This window comes from Phragmites australis, chromosome 5, assembly GCF_958298935.1.
Source record: "Phragmites australis chromosome 5, lpPhrAust1.1, whole genome shotgun sequence".
NCBI lineage: Eukaryota > Viridiplantae > Streptophyta > Magnoliopsida > Poales > Poaceae > Phragmites > Phragmites australis.
The window spans coordinates 18420695-18437953 of NC_084925.1; the positions used below are offsets into that span (position 1 = coordinate 18420695).

At 47.4% G+C, this 17259-nt stretch overlaps 1 pseudogene; it reads right to left on the reverse strand.

The window, feature by feature from the left end:
- Window positions 1–12332: 12332 nt before the first annotated feature.
- LOC133917850 (2-succinylbenzoate--CoA ligase, chloroplastic/peroxisomal-like) lies at window positions 12333–15791 on the reverse strand (annotated as a pseudogene).
- Window positions 15792–17259: the final 1468 nt, after the last annotated feature.

Sequence of the window (17259 nt, forward strand, 5' to 3'; positions counted from 1 at the left end):
ACGGGGGCAGCCCGATCTTCTCGGGAAGAGCTGTTGATAAAAGATGTGAAGTAGATGATGTCGCTAGCTGAACACTCGCACCAATGTATGAACCCTCAACTCTTCGGAATATGCCGAACACACACCTGTAGATGATCGTTGCGAGACCACGAGTGACGATTGCCAAGTCCCCAATTCCCAGGGGAATGACAACTTGACCTTCGATTGCAGAACGATAAACAATGATTGTCTAATTCTCTCTCAGTTGTCCTTGCATGAACACTGGTATGAAAGAACAAGCAATGGGTCATGGACTTTACTATATATACTACCTACGACTATGGAAACTAAATTGGACTCGTTACAACATAAAAAAGGAAACCTAAGCTAAGACCGACGTATTATGGTACTTTGAATCGACATCTGTTTGGCTGCAATAAACTGAGTCCGAGTCGGCTTCAATCTTTCCTATTTTGCTGCTGCTTGATTGATTCTGTGTAGAACTTGAAAGGAAAGTCTCCAATACCTTTGGAAAGTCCATATATAGCTGCATATGACCTTTAGACACCTTGTGATAACCCTTTTCTCCCACGCAGCCCTCAGCTCTTCTTTGTCTATGTGCCAACAAACAATGCAGCTCTTTTTCCTCCTGTGCATCGTATTGATCCAAATACCTAAGCATAAGTAAATTACAAGATTGGGGTAGTATAAAATTCCCCTTAAAATTAATGATATGGTCATTAAGAAACAAGTTCACCTGATCTTGTATTTTTTTGGCACGTGCTCTTGTAATTGGTCCAGTTGGCAACTCAATGCGTATATCTTGATCATTAGGTGGCGGTGAAGAATGTGTCGTAAGGTTGTCCTCATTGTCTCCCCCTCTTGAAAGGGCATCGTCCTCGATGCTAGATCGTTACCACCAAAAAACAGTGATAAATCAGCAACATTGAATGTAGAGCTCACACTGTACTCATCTCCCGGAAGGTTGATCTTGTATGCATTGCCATTGATTCGTTGTAATACTTTAAACGGTCCATCACCTCTTGGCAGCAGCTTTGACTTGTGTCGTTCTGGAAAACAATCTTTGCAATAATGTAACCACACTAAATCGCCCAGTTCAAACAATACATTCTTCCTTTTCTTGTCTTCTTTCTTAGCATTGTACTTCACCTTCTTCTCGATTTCTTCTTTTGTTTTCAAATGTAATTTCTTGACATAGTCAGCTCGCTTTGACGCTTTCATATTTACTTGGTGTTGACTTGGAAGTGGCAGCAAATCAAGCGGCGTAATCGGTTTAAAACCATACACCACTTCAAAAGGACACATCTGAGTAGTGGAGTGCACAGCCCGATTATAAGTGAATTTCACGTACAACAAACAGTCCTCCCACTCTCTTAGATTCTTCTTGATTATGGTCCTTAACAGTGTTGAAAGTGTGTGGTTCATCACCTCCGTTTGACCATCAGTTTGGGGATGACAAGTTGTGTTGAATAATAACTTCATCTCCAACTTACCCCAAAGTGTCTTCTGGAAGTAGCTCGTGAACTTCACATCGCGATCTGACACAATGGTACATGGCACACCATGCAATCTCACGATCTCCTAAAAAATAAGTTAGCAACATGCGACCCATTGTCGCTCTTGTGGCATGGAATGAAGTGTGCCATCTTCCAAAATCGATCCACAAAAACAAAAATAGAATCTCTCCCCCTCTTAGTTCTAGGCAATCCTAAAACAAAATCCATACTAACATCCTCCCATGGTGCATTGGGAACATGTAGAGGAGTATATAACCCATGTGGATTTAACTTAGATTTGGCCTTGTGGCAAGTAATACATCGTTGCACATGCCTTTCCACGTCATGCCTCATCTTAGGCCAAAATATGATCACTCAGCATAGACAATGTCTTCTCACGTCCAAAATGCCCCATCAGTCCACCTGCATGAGATTCCTGCAGCAAGAGCAAACGTACGGATGATTCTGGAACGCATAATTTGTTAGCACGAAACAAAAATCCATGATATAAGTGATATTTTTCTCATCCTTTTCCCTCCTTGCAGTGCGCTTAGGGAATAGCGAAATCATGGTCATTAGCATATAAATCACGCAAACTCCCTAAACCAGGAACTTGCACATCTAAACAATTTAAAAGCACATTTTTCCTAGAAAGAGCATCAACAACCACATTTTCTTTTCCCTTCTTATATTTTACAATGTAAGGAAACAACTCAATGAATTTAACCCACTTAACATGACGACGGTTCAGTTTAGATTGACCTTGCAAATATTTTAAGGATTCATGGTCAGAATGTATAATAAACTCCTTAGGCCATAAATAATGTTGCCAAACTTCTAACACACGCACTAATGCATAAAGCTCCTTATCATAGATCGGATAATTCAATTGGGCACCTTTCAGTTTCTCGCTAAAGTATGCTATTGGTCTTCCCTCTTGCAATAAAACACTACAAATACCAATTCCACTAGCATCACATTCAATATCAAAAATCTTAGTGAAATCGGGTAAAACAAGTAATGGTGCCTCAATTTATCGTTTATTAAGCTCATTAAAAGCAGCTTACTGTGCTTCCCCTAATGAAATTCAACATTCTTTTTAGTTAATTCATTCAAAGAAGCAGCGATGGTGCTAAAATCTTTAACAAAATGCCGCTAAAAACCAGCAAGACCATGAAAGCTCCAAATTTGATTAACATTCAAGGTGTAGGCTAATTTTTAATAGCTTCAATTTTAGATTCATCTACTTCTACTCCCTGTGTTGAAACCACATATCCTAGAAAAAGTGCATTTTTCTAAGTTAACAAACACCTTTGCATCACATAAGGCTTCTAGCACTTGGCGAATATGATCAATATGTTCAGGTTCAGTATGGTTGTAAATCATCAAAGTACATAACTACGAATTTACTAATGAAAGTCTTAAAACATGATTAATTAGTTGCATGAAAGTACTAGGCGCATTGGTTAAACCAAATGGCATGACTAACAACTCATACAAACCAAATTTTGTTTTAAAGGTTGTTTTCCACTCATCCCCGTCTTTCATTCTAATCTGATGGTAACCACTACGCAAATCAATTTTAGAGAAAATAAAAACACCACTCAATTTGTCTCACATGTCATCTAAGCGAGGTATAGGGTGACGATATCGAATAGTGATATTATTAATCACTCTACAATCTATGCACATGCGCCATGTACCATCTTTCTTAGGAACCAAAATAACAGGAACAACACAAGGGCTAAAGCTTCTGCGAACGCACCCTTTGGAGAGAAGCTCTTGCACTTGTTTATGAATTTCTTTCATTTCCTCAGGGTTGGTATGGTATGGTGGTCGATTAGGTAGCGTCGCGCCTAGAATCAAATCAATTTAATGCTCTATCCCTCTGATCGGTGATAAACCGGCAGGCACCTCTGTCGGAAACACATCGCTGAATTCCTGCAAAACACAAGAAACATTACTAGGTAGAGAAGTCATGTCATTAGTCAAAAGTAATGCATCTTTGTACAACAGTACAAAGTGCACAAAATTAGGATCCTTGCTGAATTCTCTCATATCTGATTTGGTGGCTAGCATTACTAAATTCTTCTCTCCCTCACTTTCTTTGTACCACTCAGATTTGGCTTGTGGCGCTCACTCACCGAAGGTGGAGTCACTCTATGTTTCTCTCACTCTTTCTCACTCTCGACATGCACCTCAATTTTCTGCATTGAAGAATTCACAATCTGTTGTGGTGTAAGCGGCTTCAAGATGATCTCCTTATTGTTCCATCGAAATGTATAGCAATTGGTACACCCATCGTGAATAGCAGAACGGTCATATTACCACGGCCGTCCCAACAGCAAGTGGCAGACCGTCATAGGCACAACATCGCAATCCACAGTGTTGGTGTATTTCCTAATAGTAAATGTCACACGCACCATATAGGTCACCTTCACTTCCTCTTTATTGCTCAACCATTGAACATGATACAGCCGTGGATGTGGCAAATATTTCAAACCCAACTTATTGTACATGTCTTTTCTGGCCAAATTGTGACAACTAACTCCATCAATAATATAACTTTGTTCGAGTGAAACAAATTGCACCGTTGTTCGAGTGTTACCAAGCTTTGCCCAAGTTTGAAACAAATTGCACCGTTGTTCGAGTGACAGTGATGGCATCACACTAAGCACTTTGGGTGTGCAAACAATGGAATACTTCTCAGGGTTAGGAAACTCTGGATCACACTCACATTGCTCTATCTCATCAGTGTGCAAAACTAGTGTTGCATCAAATAACTCACCATCACTAGCAGAGACATACTCACCATCTATAATAAGGATAACCTTTGTATTTGGGATATCTTTTTGAAAATGGCAACCTCCTTTGCACTTGTGGCAAACCAAGTCAACTGAACGCCCCATTGACCCCATAGAAGAGGCTGCGCTACCAGCAGGCATTGCTGCGTGACATGTCAGTGGTGGAGTACTCTCAGGCTTCTTACTTGCTGAACTGTGCATTGCTTAATTGCTTCTAGACCGAGTACTCTTGTTTGGCTAACTTATGTTGTATGGCTGGCCCACGCTTGTTAAAAAACTTGAACGAGCAACAAACTTTGCATCTTCACTAATATGGCACTCAGCTACACGCACTTGGTGTAGCAACTCAATCATATCATTGTAAGGATGGTGATTGACGATGCGCTTGATGGCATAATTCATACTAGCTAGGAATCTTGCCATTGTTTGCTCTTCATTCTCGCGCACATCAACATGTATCATGATGGTCTCCATCTCCTTATGATACTCATCAATTGATTTGAAACCCAATCATAGCCCTGTCAACTTCTCAAACAGTGAGCGTTTGTAGTGACGAGGAACAAAACATGTACGCAAGTGTTGCTTCATTTGCTCCCATGTGATAATAGGCAACTCATGGCGCTTGTTGGTGTAAGGTATATGGGGGTCCCCTGCCAGGATAGATGTCAACGACCGGTTTATGCGGGACTAGTTCTTTTTCTCTAAACAGGGTCCACCGCACGACCACTCGGCATCGCATGACCACACTCCCAACCCCCGCTGGATTTCCCGCGACCAGTCCCTACTGGTCGTGGGCCAGGTACTCGTCTAAACCAAACCACTCTCATTTAATGCTAATGCCCATGCAGTTTTCCTTTCCTAGGTGCATCCCACCAGCCGAGGCGACTGGGGCGAACGCAGAGCTTCCGTGTTCCCTCCCGCGGCATTAATTGTTACATGATAGGTTCGCGGATGCCACTAAGGGTGTGGCAAGCGTGCGTGGGCAACCGGTGATGGGACGGAGCAGGCTGGGCGACCGGACTGATAAATACAGAAAGAGCTGACGGATGGGATAGGCCTTGCAGCGCTCCAAAACACGGAATGATAGCCTATTGTTGACCGTCTAGATAGGGATGGGTCAGTTGGATAGGCCCACTTGTAAGGATCCATCCCCCCTGGGCTATAAAGGGAGGAGAGGAGAGGGCTCCGGAAACCAGTTAGAACATCATCTGTAACCAACTGAGACCACAAAAAAAGAATACACAGGATGTAGCGCTATTACCCTAGGGGGGCCTGAACCTGGATAATCCTTGGTGTTCTTGAGTTGCACATACACAAACAAATTCAGTAGGCACTCCCCGAACAAAGATCATGCACCCATCGTCCGATACACCTCAGAATCATTGTCAAGGATTTTTCCCCTGACATTTGGCGCGCCAGGTAGGGGGCACGTTTCCGAGTTCGGGATCCGAGTCGCTGAGAAGGGTTCTTCATTGGGTACAACCCAGATGGATCCGATATGTCCCAAACTCAAGACATTGGATTAGGATCTGAAGGCTTCGGGAGGCGACCGGGGGCAGCAGAGGCATCCATGCTCCCGACGCCAAGGAGAGCTCACGGACTGCAAGCTCTGGGGGAACTTGCTTCTTCGGTGGCAGCCTCACCAGGAAGAGTGCTCATCGTGCCGAGACTGCCACCCCCAGCCCCGTGACGTGAACCAAAACCATCAGGCAAGTATGATACGATCTGGCAAAAGAGTATCCAGGAACTAATCGCGTGTGTCGTTTCTCCGAGCAAGTTCAACCCAAGGACGAACAGAAGGGTCTACACCTTGAACTTTTGGTATGAGTAACGACCACTCCCCATTGGGTACTAGTAAGGAAGGCAGCTTACCAGAATCATAGAAAGGTAACCCTCTCCTTTCCTAGTGTTGACCACCCTTCGATCAGAAGGCGGAATCCTTGTCCTACCTTTTAGGATTTCAAAGGGCCACTGATGCAGTATTGGCCACTAAGTGAGGCATGCTTTCCCCCGACAAGGAAGGAGCAAGCACAGGACCATGCATCGTCAGGTACATGGTTCAATTCTATTTTTTCCAATTATTAAATGTGAAGCAGAGTATGACGGCCTCTTAACTGGAACATGAGCATCACCCACATGAGGGAAAAATGCTTACTAGCGATGAGGGATTTGCTACTAGGTATAACCCTATCGCAGAGGGGTCTTCAGTACACGGACCGGATGATGGCGACATACCTCTCCGAAGTGAGAAAGCTAGAGCAATGCTCCATCGGCTGGGAAGTCACACATGTCCTTCGCAAGGATTTCTTCCCTTGCCGATGGGCTGGCTCGTCTAGCCTCTTCTTGCGAACCTGTCCTAGTCGGAGTCTTTGAGAAAAAGACTCACACAGCCACCCGCTGCGGTCTCGGGCCAACGCGGAAGGGATGCTCTGCTTGGAAACAGAATACCAGGGGAAACACCTTTGGAAGCAACGCCTCCCTCGATGCCGTCGACATCGGGTAGCCATCATGTGGTCGCCCTGCTTGATTCGGGTACGACCTGGATGGATCAGGTCTCATACAACCTTCAGAATCAAGTAACCCCTAACGGTGATGTGTCAGCAGAAAAGGTCACGCGGGCTAACCGTGAGAATCCTCTTTAGTAGAGGAATGCCTCTACCACCAAGGGAGAAACGACCCTTTATTGAAATACATTGCTCAGGATAGGGAGAGCACAGTGCTCGCTAACATCCTCGGAGGCAGACGGTGAGGCCGAACCTCACACTGCCCTCCAGGATGCTCGTGAGTGGGTGAAAAGGTGCGGGTCGTGCCAGCACCACGACCGGAATACCAACCTACCAGCCCGGGCACTGCAAACCATACCACTCTCTTGGCTTTTCGCTGTCTGGGGGCTGGACATCGTGGGACCGTTCTCTAAAGCCCTAAGCGATCCTAAATTCCTACTTGTGGCAATCAAAAAATTCACAATGAGGTTCGAGGCCAAGCTTGTTAGAAAGATTACTGCCGCAGCAATGGTTAAGGCTCAAGCGAGTGCCGGCAACGCGGCCTAGTAGTCCAAGTCGCATAAATACGGACAACAGAATCTGATTCGCCAGTCGGTGGTCGTACGCTGGCCGTCTTTGATGGCCAGCCAGTCAGGCCTGACCCGTTGGCCCGGCGAAGACAACGATGAAAACTCGAGTGAAGAGGCCCACGAGCGTACTCCATGGCCCGCGCAGCTAGGTCCTAACATGGCCTCAAGCACGGCCATGACCACCATGCGCGAAACTGGTCGTAGGTCACTAGCGACCCCCAGTTTCTCAGCCTCACATGGTCGGGATTGCCAGGGTGGTCATTCGCTGATCATACAGCTCGCGGAGTGCCAGCTCTGTGTATAAGGCTGCTCGGCGATGAGCCTGTTTGTCTATTTTGCAGGACCTTCCGGACGAGCATGGACATGACTGGTAAGTTTTTTCAATTCTAGGTAATAGAACTCTCTATGTTGCAGGACTACATGGACAAACGTGGTCTCCCACCAAATTTCAAGATTTGTTTAGCCCGCTCGCTCATGTTGATGGGATGAGATCCAAAGCTAACCCGCTCGCACGATGACAGGGTAAAGGCACCCGAGGGTTAACGACCACAAGGCCACAAGTCCTAGCTCGGGTAGAGCGCTAGTTGCCACCGAAAGGCTCGTCGTGCTAAGGGTCTCCCTTAGCACCGAGAACGTTGCTTGCGAGCGACTTGATGCGATCCTCCCTTAGCGCTATAGGCACTCTAAAGGCTATTCAGCATCCGAACACGAAAAAGACCCATATTAAGGCCAGTGCCTGTCATTACAAAGCCCGGGGGCTGGTTCCGGACAAACCTAAGACATTCTTCCTAGGACCCAAAAATACCCCTAAGAGGGTAGAATCGGACGATCCAAAGATAGGAACAAACATCATACAAAAATGAATCAACACGGATGTCGAGTTCCTCCGTGGTCATCCAAGTACCCTCAATACCAGCGCCAACTGCCAGCAAGAGGTCTAGGTCGGGGAAGTGGTCACGAACGTAGGCAAGGGCAAGGCAGGCGCCGGAGACTCCGACCTCAAAAAGATGGTCTCCGACGGTCTCGCAAATCCTCTACTCGAGGCCACTTGCCTCCTCGGAGGCCGCCAGAAACCACTCGATATGACCGGTCACAGTGTTCCCAGGGGTTGGGCGAACCTGGACACCAGCGGACCGAAGTAATGAGTCGAAAGGGGTAAAAGCTCAACTGAGTTTGTCGTAGAATGCCACTCGCCGCTCATCGCTCTCCTTGGTCAGCCGCTCGAGTTCTTTTCACACCACATGCAGATCTTCCCGGCAGCGGCAAAGACGGTCGTAGAATTCCTCTCTCTACTGGGCGCTTTCCCTGGTCACCGTTCTGGGTCCCTCTGCACCCCGAGTAACTCCTCCCGGCAGGCTAGTCAAGAAACAGGTCGTAAGCCACACCGATGTCAGCCGGTCGAATCCTACATGTGTAACCTAGGACCATCATGTGATATGGGTGGTCGATGCAAGACACCTTGAGGTCACTTGAAGTACTCGCCTGCTCGGCCGCAAACCCCCGCACACATCTGGCCGCCGCCTCAAAGAAATGTCGGTCGGAAGGGTGGTCGACGGGTATAGGCGGGGATCAGTTCGGGTGGAAGGTTCGGACACTCCAGGATCTCTACGACCACAATGACACAAACTTATCAAAAAACAAAAGCGTGGGGGCTCCATTCAAAAATGTTACAGAACAAAAGTTACAATCAAGTTTTTTACTCCTCGGTGGCCTCCACCCGGAAAATGGACATCACGTAGTCCACCGCCCCCTGGCACTCCTGCTATAGTCTCTCCTCAGCTTCAGGTTCGACAACCACAGCCCCCTCCCAGACCACGTCCAGGTTGAAGTTGGGGTCACGGCTGTGGTAGCACCGGATGATATACTCCGTAGTCGCTCTCACTGCCTGCAAGATGTCTTCTGCGCCCCTCAACGCCAGGGTGGCTGGGAGCTCAGTGAAGTGCTCCGCAAGGACCTTGAGGGCGTAGGCCCAGGCTCAGGCAATGCGGTCATCTTTCAGCTCAGTAACCCCTAGCCCAAGGCTACCCAGGGGATACGCTAGCACTTCGAAGGCTTCCCAGAGAATGCTGACAGTAGTGCGTTCATCCTCTTTGAGCTGAGAGTGCTCGACAGCTCGCGTGGCCTTCTCTTGGGAGAGCTCGCCGCACCTCCACTGCAGCTCAGCCAGCTACTTCTCCAGTTCAGTGCATCTGCTAGTCGCCGTCTACTTCAATTCGACCATCTTGCAGACGGCAGCGGGGAAATGGTCGACCCATGAGAGCAAGTCAGGAGTCAGAACAGAGTCCTCGACCGAGCTCGTAGGGCCTGGAGCCACCGTCGATGCTCTGAGGGTCAAGGCCAACGCTGGCAGAGGAGCCGGGGTATCTAGCTGGGGCACCGTCGGAGGGGTTGTCACGGTGGTCGCCGAGGGCCTGCGACAAGCGAGCAAAGTTGCGAAATCAAGAAGAAAATATTGATTCAAAGTATCTACACCTACACAGAAAAGCTTACCTCAGTGACGGAGAACGGAGCACTAGCTTGGCCCTCACGAAACCACCAGATCAGCCGGTCAGAGATGCAACCCCGCAAGTGGGCCGTCGGCGCTCGGAGTCCCGTGGGGGTGTTTTGACGCCTCTGTATCCGATGATTCTTCTGTCGCTCTCTTCCCACGCCATGTAGATGCTAGGCCCACTGCAGTGGGGTCGGACCGCGCTTGGCCGGAGTGGGTCTGGTTGCGGGGCACCAGGTCGGTCCTGATCTTGGTGCGGGGCACTAGGTCGGTCCGGGGTTGGTCACGAGATGCCAGGTCGGTCCTGGACTAGTCACACGGTGCCTAGTCAGCCTCTTGCTAACCGACATCACTCACGAGGCCGCCGCCCTCGACCACCACCCGACCATGTGAAGGTTGGCTGCCTCCTAGCCTATTCAAGTGCGAAGCGCAACCAGGACGGGGGATGTCTGAGGCAGGGGCAGGCACTTAACGATCAATCTCCCGAAGGGCCTCATCGACCTCGTCAATTATTGGCCTCAGGGCATCGACCTCGGGAAGATGCTGAAGATAGCTCAAAAAATAAAACTTTGACCAAGGAAAAAACTTGGAATAGAAAATTCTAGGAAAATTCTAAACATACCGGCCTAACCCGGGCCCTCTCCACTGGTAGGAGATCACATAGAGGGAAACTCGGAGGGCCACCTTTTCTAGCGGCCTCTGCCATCAGCGATCTGACCTGCAGGTCGATGATCTCGTCGAGAAGATCTAAAAATAATAATAGTAAAACACCACTCAATCAAGCCTCTTGAGGCAAGAGCAAGAGGATGACTGTAATATTACCTGCGGAGCTTTCCCGGGTATCATCATTGTTTTTAGTGTACAGGTAGGCTGAGCGTGCCCTTCGTCGTAAGGGGCACAGCTAGCGCTTGATGAAGTAAGATGGGGAGATAGAGACGGGGAGATGGGACGGCGTTGCCACCGTCGGTGATGGGATAAGGAGATGGGGAGACGTGGAGATGGGCTCGGGAGATGGGGAGATAGGGCGACAAGCTCAGGAGATGAGGAGACGAGGCAATGGGCTCTGGAGATGGGGCGATGGGGAGATGGGGCAACGGGTCGGCGCGGCCACGATTGGTGCGGTTGTGAGGTCGGCGACGGCTTGCGGGATGGGGACATGGGGCGACAAGAAGACGGGGCGGCGCAGCCGCGAGGTCAACGACGACTTAGGAGATGGCAAGACGAGGACGACAGGGAAGACGGGCCTGAGGGATAGCGATGATTGAAGTGGCGACGGTGGCCATCGCACCACTTCGACTGCCACTAATCATCAGGATCGTTATTCTGGAGAGTGAAGTGAGATGGAGAACAGAGTGATGGAGGGGTTCTATATTTATATTATCAATGCCGGTTCATATACCAAACCGATTTTTAACAGTCTAATGTTAGATCTGCTAGTTTAGCTTATAGACGGTTAATGAATGGGGTAGGGATGTCCCTTCAGTAGTAGCATAAAATTCACTAGATATGCACACACATGCATGAGCGCTAATACATTTTTGAAAAGCAAAGCAACAAGGCTGAACTGGAGTAATTTAAGCTCATTATGCGTTGTGTGTGAGTATATATAGGCTATAGCAACTACAGATGTAGCATAGGATCGAAGAATCCTCTATCGAAACTACTGCTACAAGCACACAGGTTCGGAAAGAGTTAGCATAACAGATATAAGTACAGACGAGATTTAACAATACAGACAAAGACTCTAATCCTTCGAATTTTAATAATAGCAGTAAAAACTATTAGCCTTCATCAAGCAACCAACAACGAAAGAAAGGGAAAATCTGTTGGTAGAAGAGGAAAGAACGTTTTCCTTCAACCGTCTCACAAAGCAAGCAGGCAACGAAGGTATGAGCTGTAGCTAATAGCTACCATGCTACAGTTATCATAAAAGTTAGCTGCAGCCTCACGGTCAAAAAGTCAGGGTAAGTTCCTCAGATTAAGACCAGTTTCTGGTGGTTGTTTCGTGTAAGCTCTGTTGTGGACACTGAGTGTTTCAAACATTGGTATGCCTTGCCACTCCGATTATGGTGTAATTAGTTAGAGCAATCTTAACTAGTTTTAGTAATATTTTTCTGCTAAAGCTCCACAAAAGATACTTTCAACTCTTACATCCAAAACTGGAAACAAATAAGTGATTTGAAACGGCATCAGGATGCCAGACAGCCTAATTTATATTTACCTCTAATTCAATCCATACCATTTTTCTTGTAAGTCAGAAGAGAAACATCTAAAGCATCATAAAAGTAGGATGGTATCAAATTTCAAAACGAGGCCACATGGCACCGTTTGCTTCTATTATTTTGTTCGACTCATACACAAACAAAATGATTATCAAGATCAGTTTACCACTATATTTTTGTTTTTCAATAGAAGGTTCCAGCATATCAAGATAGAGTAGTTTTGTATCAAAGAAACTGCAAAAAAAAAAAAAGGATTAAAAGGTTCGGTGACTTGCTTACTGGTGATGCAGCACAAAAGGCAAGTGGTTCAAGAGCCAGTTCTCGAGGCACACACAACAACCTAATTTTATTTCACACTGATACTGTCAAATTTTTAACTCCTCAATCCAATTGAAACTTGTACCAGTTCGCAGTAACTTAAAAAATCAAAGACAAACAGCTATTTCTAAGGGTCCACAACATGCGATTGGGCACCAGAAACTACCATAGCTCCCCAACTACAACACGGCCCATAAACTGATTGAACATAAGCAGCTGACAGTTCCATCGTCATGATTTCGTGTTCACTTATTTGATTTCTGTACCACAACCAATTTTTACCACCCCTATCGATCAAACAACCAAATAAACACAGGGAGACTCGAATCACCTCAAGCATGGAGGAATATATTGCCCCAAATCAAGTCCAGCACCCTATACGGATACAACTCGAGATACGGAAGTACAGATGGGGGAAGAACTCTAGATTGGTTACGGAGGAAGGAGACTGGGAAGTGGAGATGGCCTGGAGAGATCGGAGCGGAGGAAGAGAACGGCTTGAGGAGGAAGAAGCTATTCTGGTATTGGATTCATTGATGTCCCTCTGAGTTGCTGATGCTTCCCTTTATGGTGTGTTGATCACCTCCGGAACAATTAGGCCAAAGGGCTAGCCCAACAGACATGTCTCGCAGCCCACGCCCAAGGCAAGCGTCCGTGACATCCCCCCCCCCCCTCCCTTGAGACCCGTTTTGCCCTCAAGCTGATTGAGTGAGGAATCCAGCTTGAATTAATGCACCACAGCTTGGCAAAAGCGATGCTCCATCTCTTGAAGAAAGTACTTTATATAAGTATTCTGTGGCAATTGAAGGGAACTGTTCCAGGAACCGCCTCACAGTATTGTAGCCATGTACTCCTCCAGGATCCTAAGGCATCCACATTTGATCATGGAAGACCTCACTAGCACACTTTGACATCTTCACAGCCTCAATACTCTCAGCTACAGATCCAATTTGGTTAACCATGAGCAGAAGGGTATTGCAGACCTTGTCCTTGATAGCCTTTGCCAACTTAGTGGAATTGGTGACAGGAAGGTCATCACCAGCAAATAAATTGCACTTGCTCTCCAATTTTCACCAATTATTTGTACACAATCTTCGAGCTATCTCCTGAACAGTCATTGTTCTCTTCCTTGAAGTTGTCACTATAAATTTATGAAGCAGCAACATCCATCCCAATGACCAATGTCAACATCCATCCCAATGACCAATGACCAATGTCAACATTTGGGTCCTGAGCTAACATACTCTGAAGAATGCGGAATGGACCAAAGGAGCTTGAAGAAGGTAACTAGGTGCCTCCTCCAGTATAGCAGTAATACCTGGAGGCAATTCTTGCATTGAAATTGCAGCACTAAGAACCACTACTGCAATATTCCAATCAATACTTGCACGTTCATATCCTCTTCTCCCTTGGAAGTACAGCACTGCCACATGACAGCCCTGAATGTGCACATGAGCTCGTGGTGACTGTTGAAGATGTTCCAAATTCATTGCCCAAGACAAAGGCCGACTTCTGACGGAGCGAAGCGGAGGCCCGTCGCCGGGAGGCTTGGGCCGGAGCGAAGCGGTACATATACCCGTCGCTAGGGTTCCACTGCGACCGATTCATTCATTCTCTTGTAAGCCGCCGCACGGCGTTGTAACCCGACTCTTGATAATAGTGAGGAGTGTTTGCTGGCTGGCGCCCGTGGTTTTTCCCCTTCGAATTGGAGGGGTTTTCCACGTTAAATCTTGTGTCTCCGCTGTGATTTGATCTTGTGTTCTTCGTCGTTTATTCGCCGTCATTCACAACAGTGACACCATGCTTCTACTGCTGCTCAGAGACTGATGCCAATTAGGCCAAGGCTTGAGCTCAGTCTGCCCAAGTGTTGAATGAGCACATTGCTCACTGAACTCTTTGACCACAGGTTCAGCCCATATAGCTCCTAGTGGTTGTGCATATAGGGCAAAAGCTTCAAAAGAGATCTGGTTTGAGCCTTCCTCACCATGTGATCCATGGTAGATGTTGCCTGAGCTTGCAATCCCCTCAATTTGAAACTTTGCCAACTAAATGTGCTTGAGAACATTTGAGTCTCCTCTTTGCTGCCTATGAGTGTCATCTTTGCCAACACAACCCAGGCACCAGATGTATATTGTTGATCAGAGAAAATATTCTAATATACATGCCCAATGAACTCTTCTCCTTCCCCTCCATCCAACCAGTGTCTCTAGTGTCAAGCCATCCGTTCCTGACAGAATCCGATGAATCAACCTTGCTGTTCACCTAGTAGCCAACCATTGTATGCAAGCCTCTTCTTAAGATGTTTCCAGTTGGTAAATAACTATTGTCACTATCCATGCCAATTTGTATCTCGACATGAGGCACTGGTTTGCCAACACAAACAACTCCAGAATAGCTGTTTGATTGGCTCTTGGTTTCTTGAGGTTTGTTGAGAGTCATGAATGTCAGAGATGAGCATGCCTCAGTCATCCCGTAAGCTGAGAAAATAGCAGCACGAGGAAATAATTGAGAAGCTCGAGTTATCAGGTCATCTAACAACCCACCGCCACCATTGAGAATCGTTGTCACCATCATCCCACAGTTTGATATCCTCTCTTTTCCAGCATAAGAAAGTAGATCAGCCATGATCGCAGGAACAATTATGAAAGAAGTCACTTTGTGTTCCAGATGGTTTCAAAAGCTAATTTTGCGTCAAATTTTGGTATCACGACATGGCAACCTCCAGCCATCAGGATGGCCCATACACGAAGAGATCCCTCTTATATGGCACAGAGGGGTTTTATGCAGATAGACGTTGTCCTCACCGTAGCCCACAATGGCAATTTTTGCAAGGGACTGAGTGATCAAAGATTTATGGCATATTGCTACACCCTTTGGCCGTCCAGTAGTCCCAGATGTGAAGCATATCAAAGCAACATCACTTGGAGCCGATGCAGGCTATATCACTGTAGCTCCTCTCACACTCCCCTTGATGTGATCAACCGATACAAAGTTTGCAGCATGGCTGATAGTGAATGGGTCCCCTAGAACGAGGTATAGACTAATGGATGGCAAAATCTTGTTCTCTGTCAGCCAAGGCACCCATGAGCTGTAACTGTCGCTGAAGATTAACACCAATGGTTGCACGAGCTCCAGCACCTATGTTGCCTCCTCAAAGCTTAATTGGAGTGAAGCCCCTCTGGCAAATCAGTGGGGACCTTCAGCATTCTGACCAGGTGTAAACTCTGATCTAATGTCTGGCGGTGGCCAAGGTGACAACAACAGCTCCTGCGTCATGCCGGTCTGGAGGAAGTGCAGCCCACGTGCGGTGCCAATACAGATGCCTGGTCGCTGCCTCCATGACAGTGGTGACACATCCTTGCCATAGGCGTGGCGCGCGCCATCCTGCATAGCTCGCCGGACCTAGAGCCCGAGACCTGGCCGCGGGTCCCCGACAGCACCAAGAGCCTCGTTTGTTAGAAGTTCCAGTTGGACCCAAAGAAACACCCCACCGCGCACAAGGTGCTCGAACTCCCGAGGCTGCAGAATGCGTGGAAGGCGCTGAACTTACCATTGGGCGACGTCATCCGGGCGTGGCTGCAGCAAGATGTGGGGCCGGTGGTCACCGGATAGTGAGGGGGCGAGCGCGGCGGGTGAGGCGACCTGGAGGAGACTGGAAGTAGCCACAGATGATGCCGGGGAAGAAGTCGCCGACTTGACGGAGTTGGAGTGGTCGCTGGAGCCGTCGCTACTGTGGAGGCAGCTCCGCTTCGGATCTGGGGTCACGGCTGCGCCCTCGCTGCTGGCCGCGTCGCTGCTGACCACTGGCTACAGTTAGGTCAGGAGGCCGTCCGGGTTGGCGTCCATGCCGCCTTGGGCCTTGCCACCGGTTGTCATCGCCGATGTCATCTTCATCTTCTCCAGCAGTACACCCAATCAATCATTCAAACAACCAAATAAACACAGGGAGACTCGAATCACCTCAAGCACGGAGGAATATATTGCCTCAAATCAAGTCCAGCCCGGTATACAGATACAACTCGAGATAAGGAAGTACAGATGGGGAAGAACTCCAGACTAGTACACAAGAAAGAGACTCATAAACTCCGTCACTATTAGCTTCAAAATCCTCTTCACTACAGATTTTAAATTTAACAATAGACAACGAACAATAACAGTAAATAAGGACTATCATTACTGACTCGATGGACCAACAGTGAAAAGGGTTATCAACAGCCGAAAGATTTGACCGACAGTGATACCGAAAGCATCACTGCCAACTGAAACCTTCGGCCGGTAATGATTCATTGGAATCACTATCGGCTGAAGGTTTCAGCGGGTAGAGTTTTCCCTCTCCTCCCTCATTGTCTTTCTTCTCTCTGTCCTCTCTGTACTCCCTCTCTCTCATCGATCACTTCATCTCTTTCTCAATACATGCATGTAATGCAACATATATTTACTGTAAATCAATAATGAAAGCATCTTCATTAATACATAGTAATGAACACATATTACAAGTCAGACATTAATAAATATACATATATACATAATAGTTCTCACAGGTCACCCCTTAAAAAGTTAGCTGAGTTGAGCCAGTTCAATATCCCTCTACCTTTCCTGCGATGAGGACTGCGTCTCTGTAATGACAACTAATGGTGTATGTACGTCCAGGGACGCCGGGGGGCTGATGGTGGTGGAGCAGAGAAACCAACCACTCCTGATCTACCACAGTATCGCCTATGCTCGAGGCTTACTGGCGTGTCAAAGACATCAAAGTGTAACACCTGAACAACTCTACAGTTTGAGCATTCAGCCTCCTCCACGACACACTAACAAGCCATCCTGTCATCCTCCTCCTGGATATGCTTACGGGACGCTG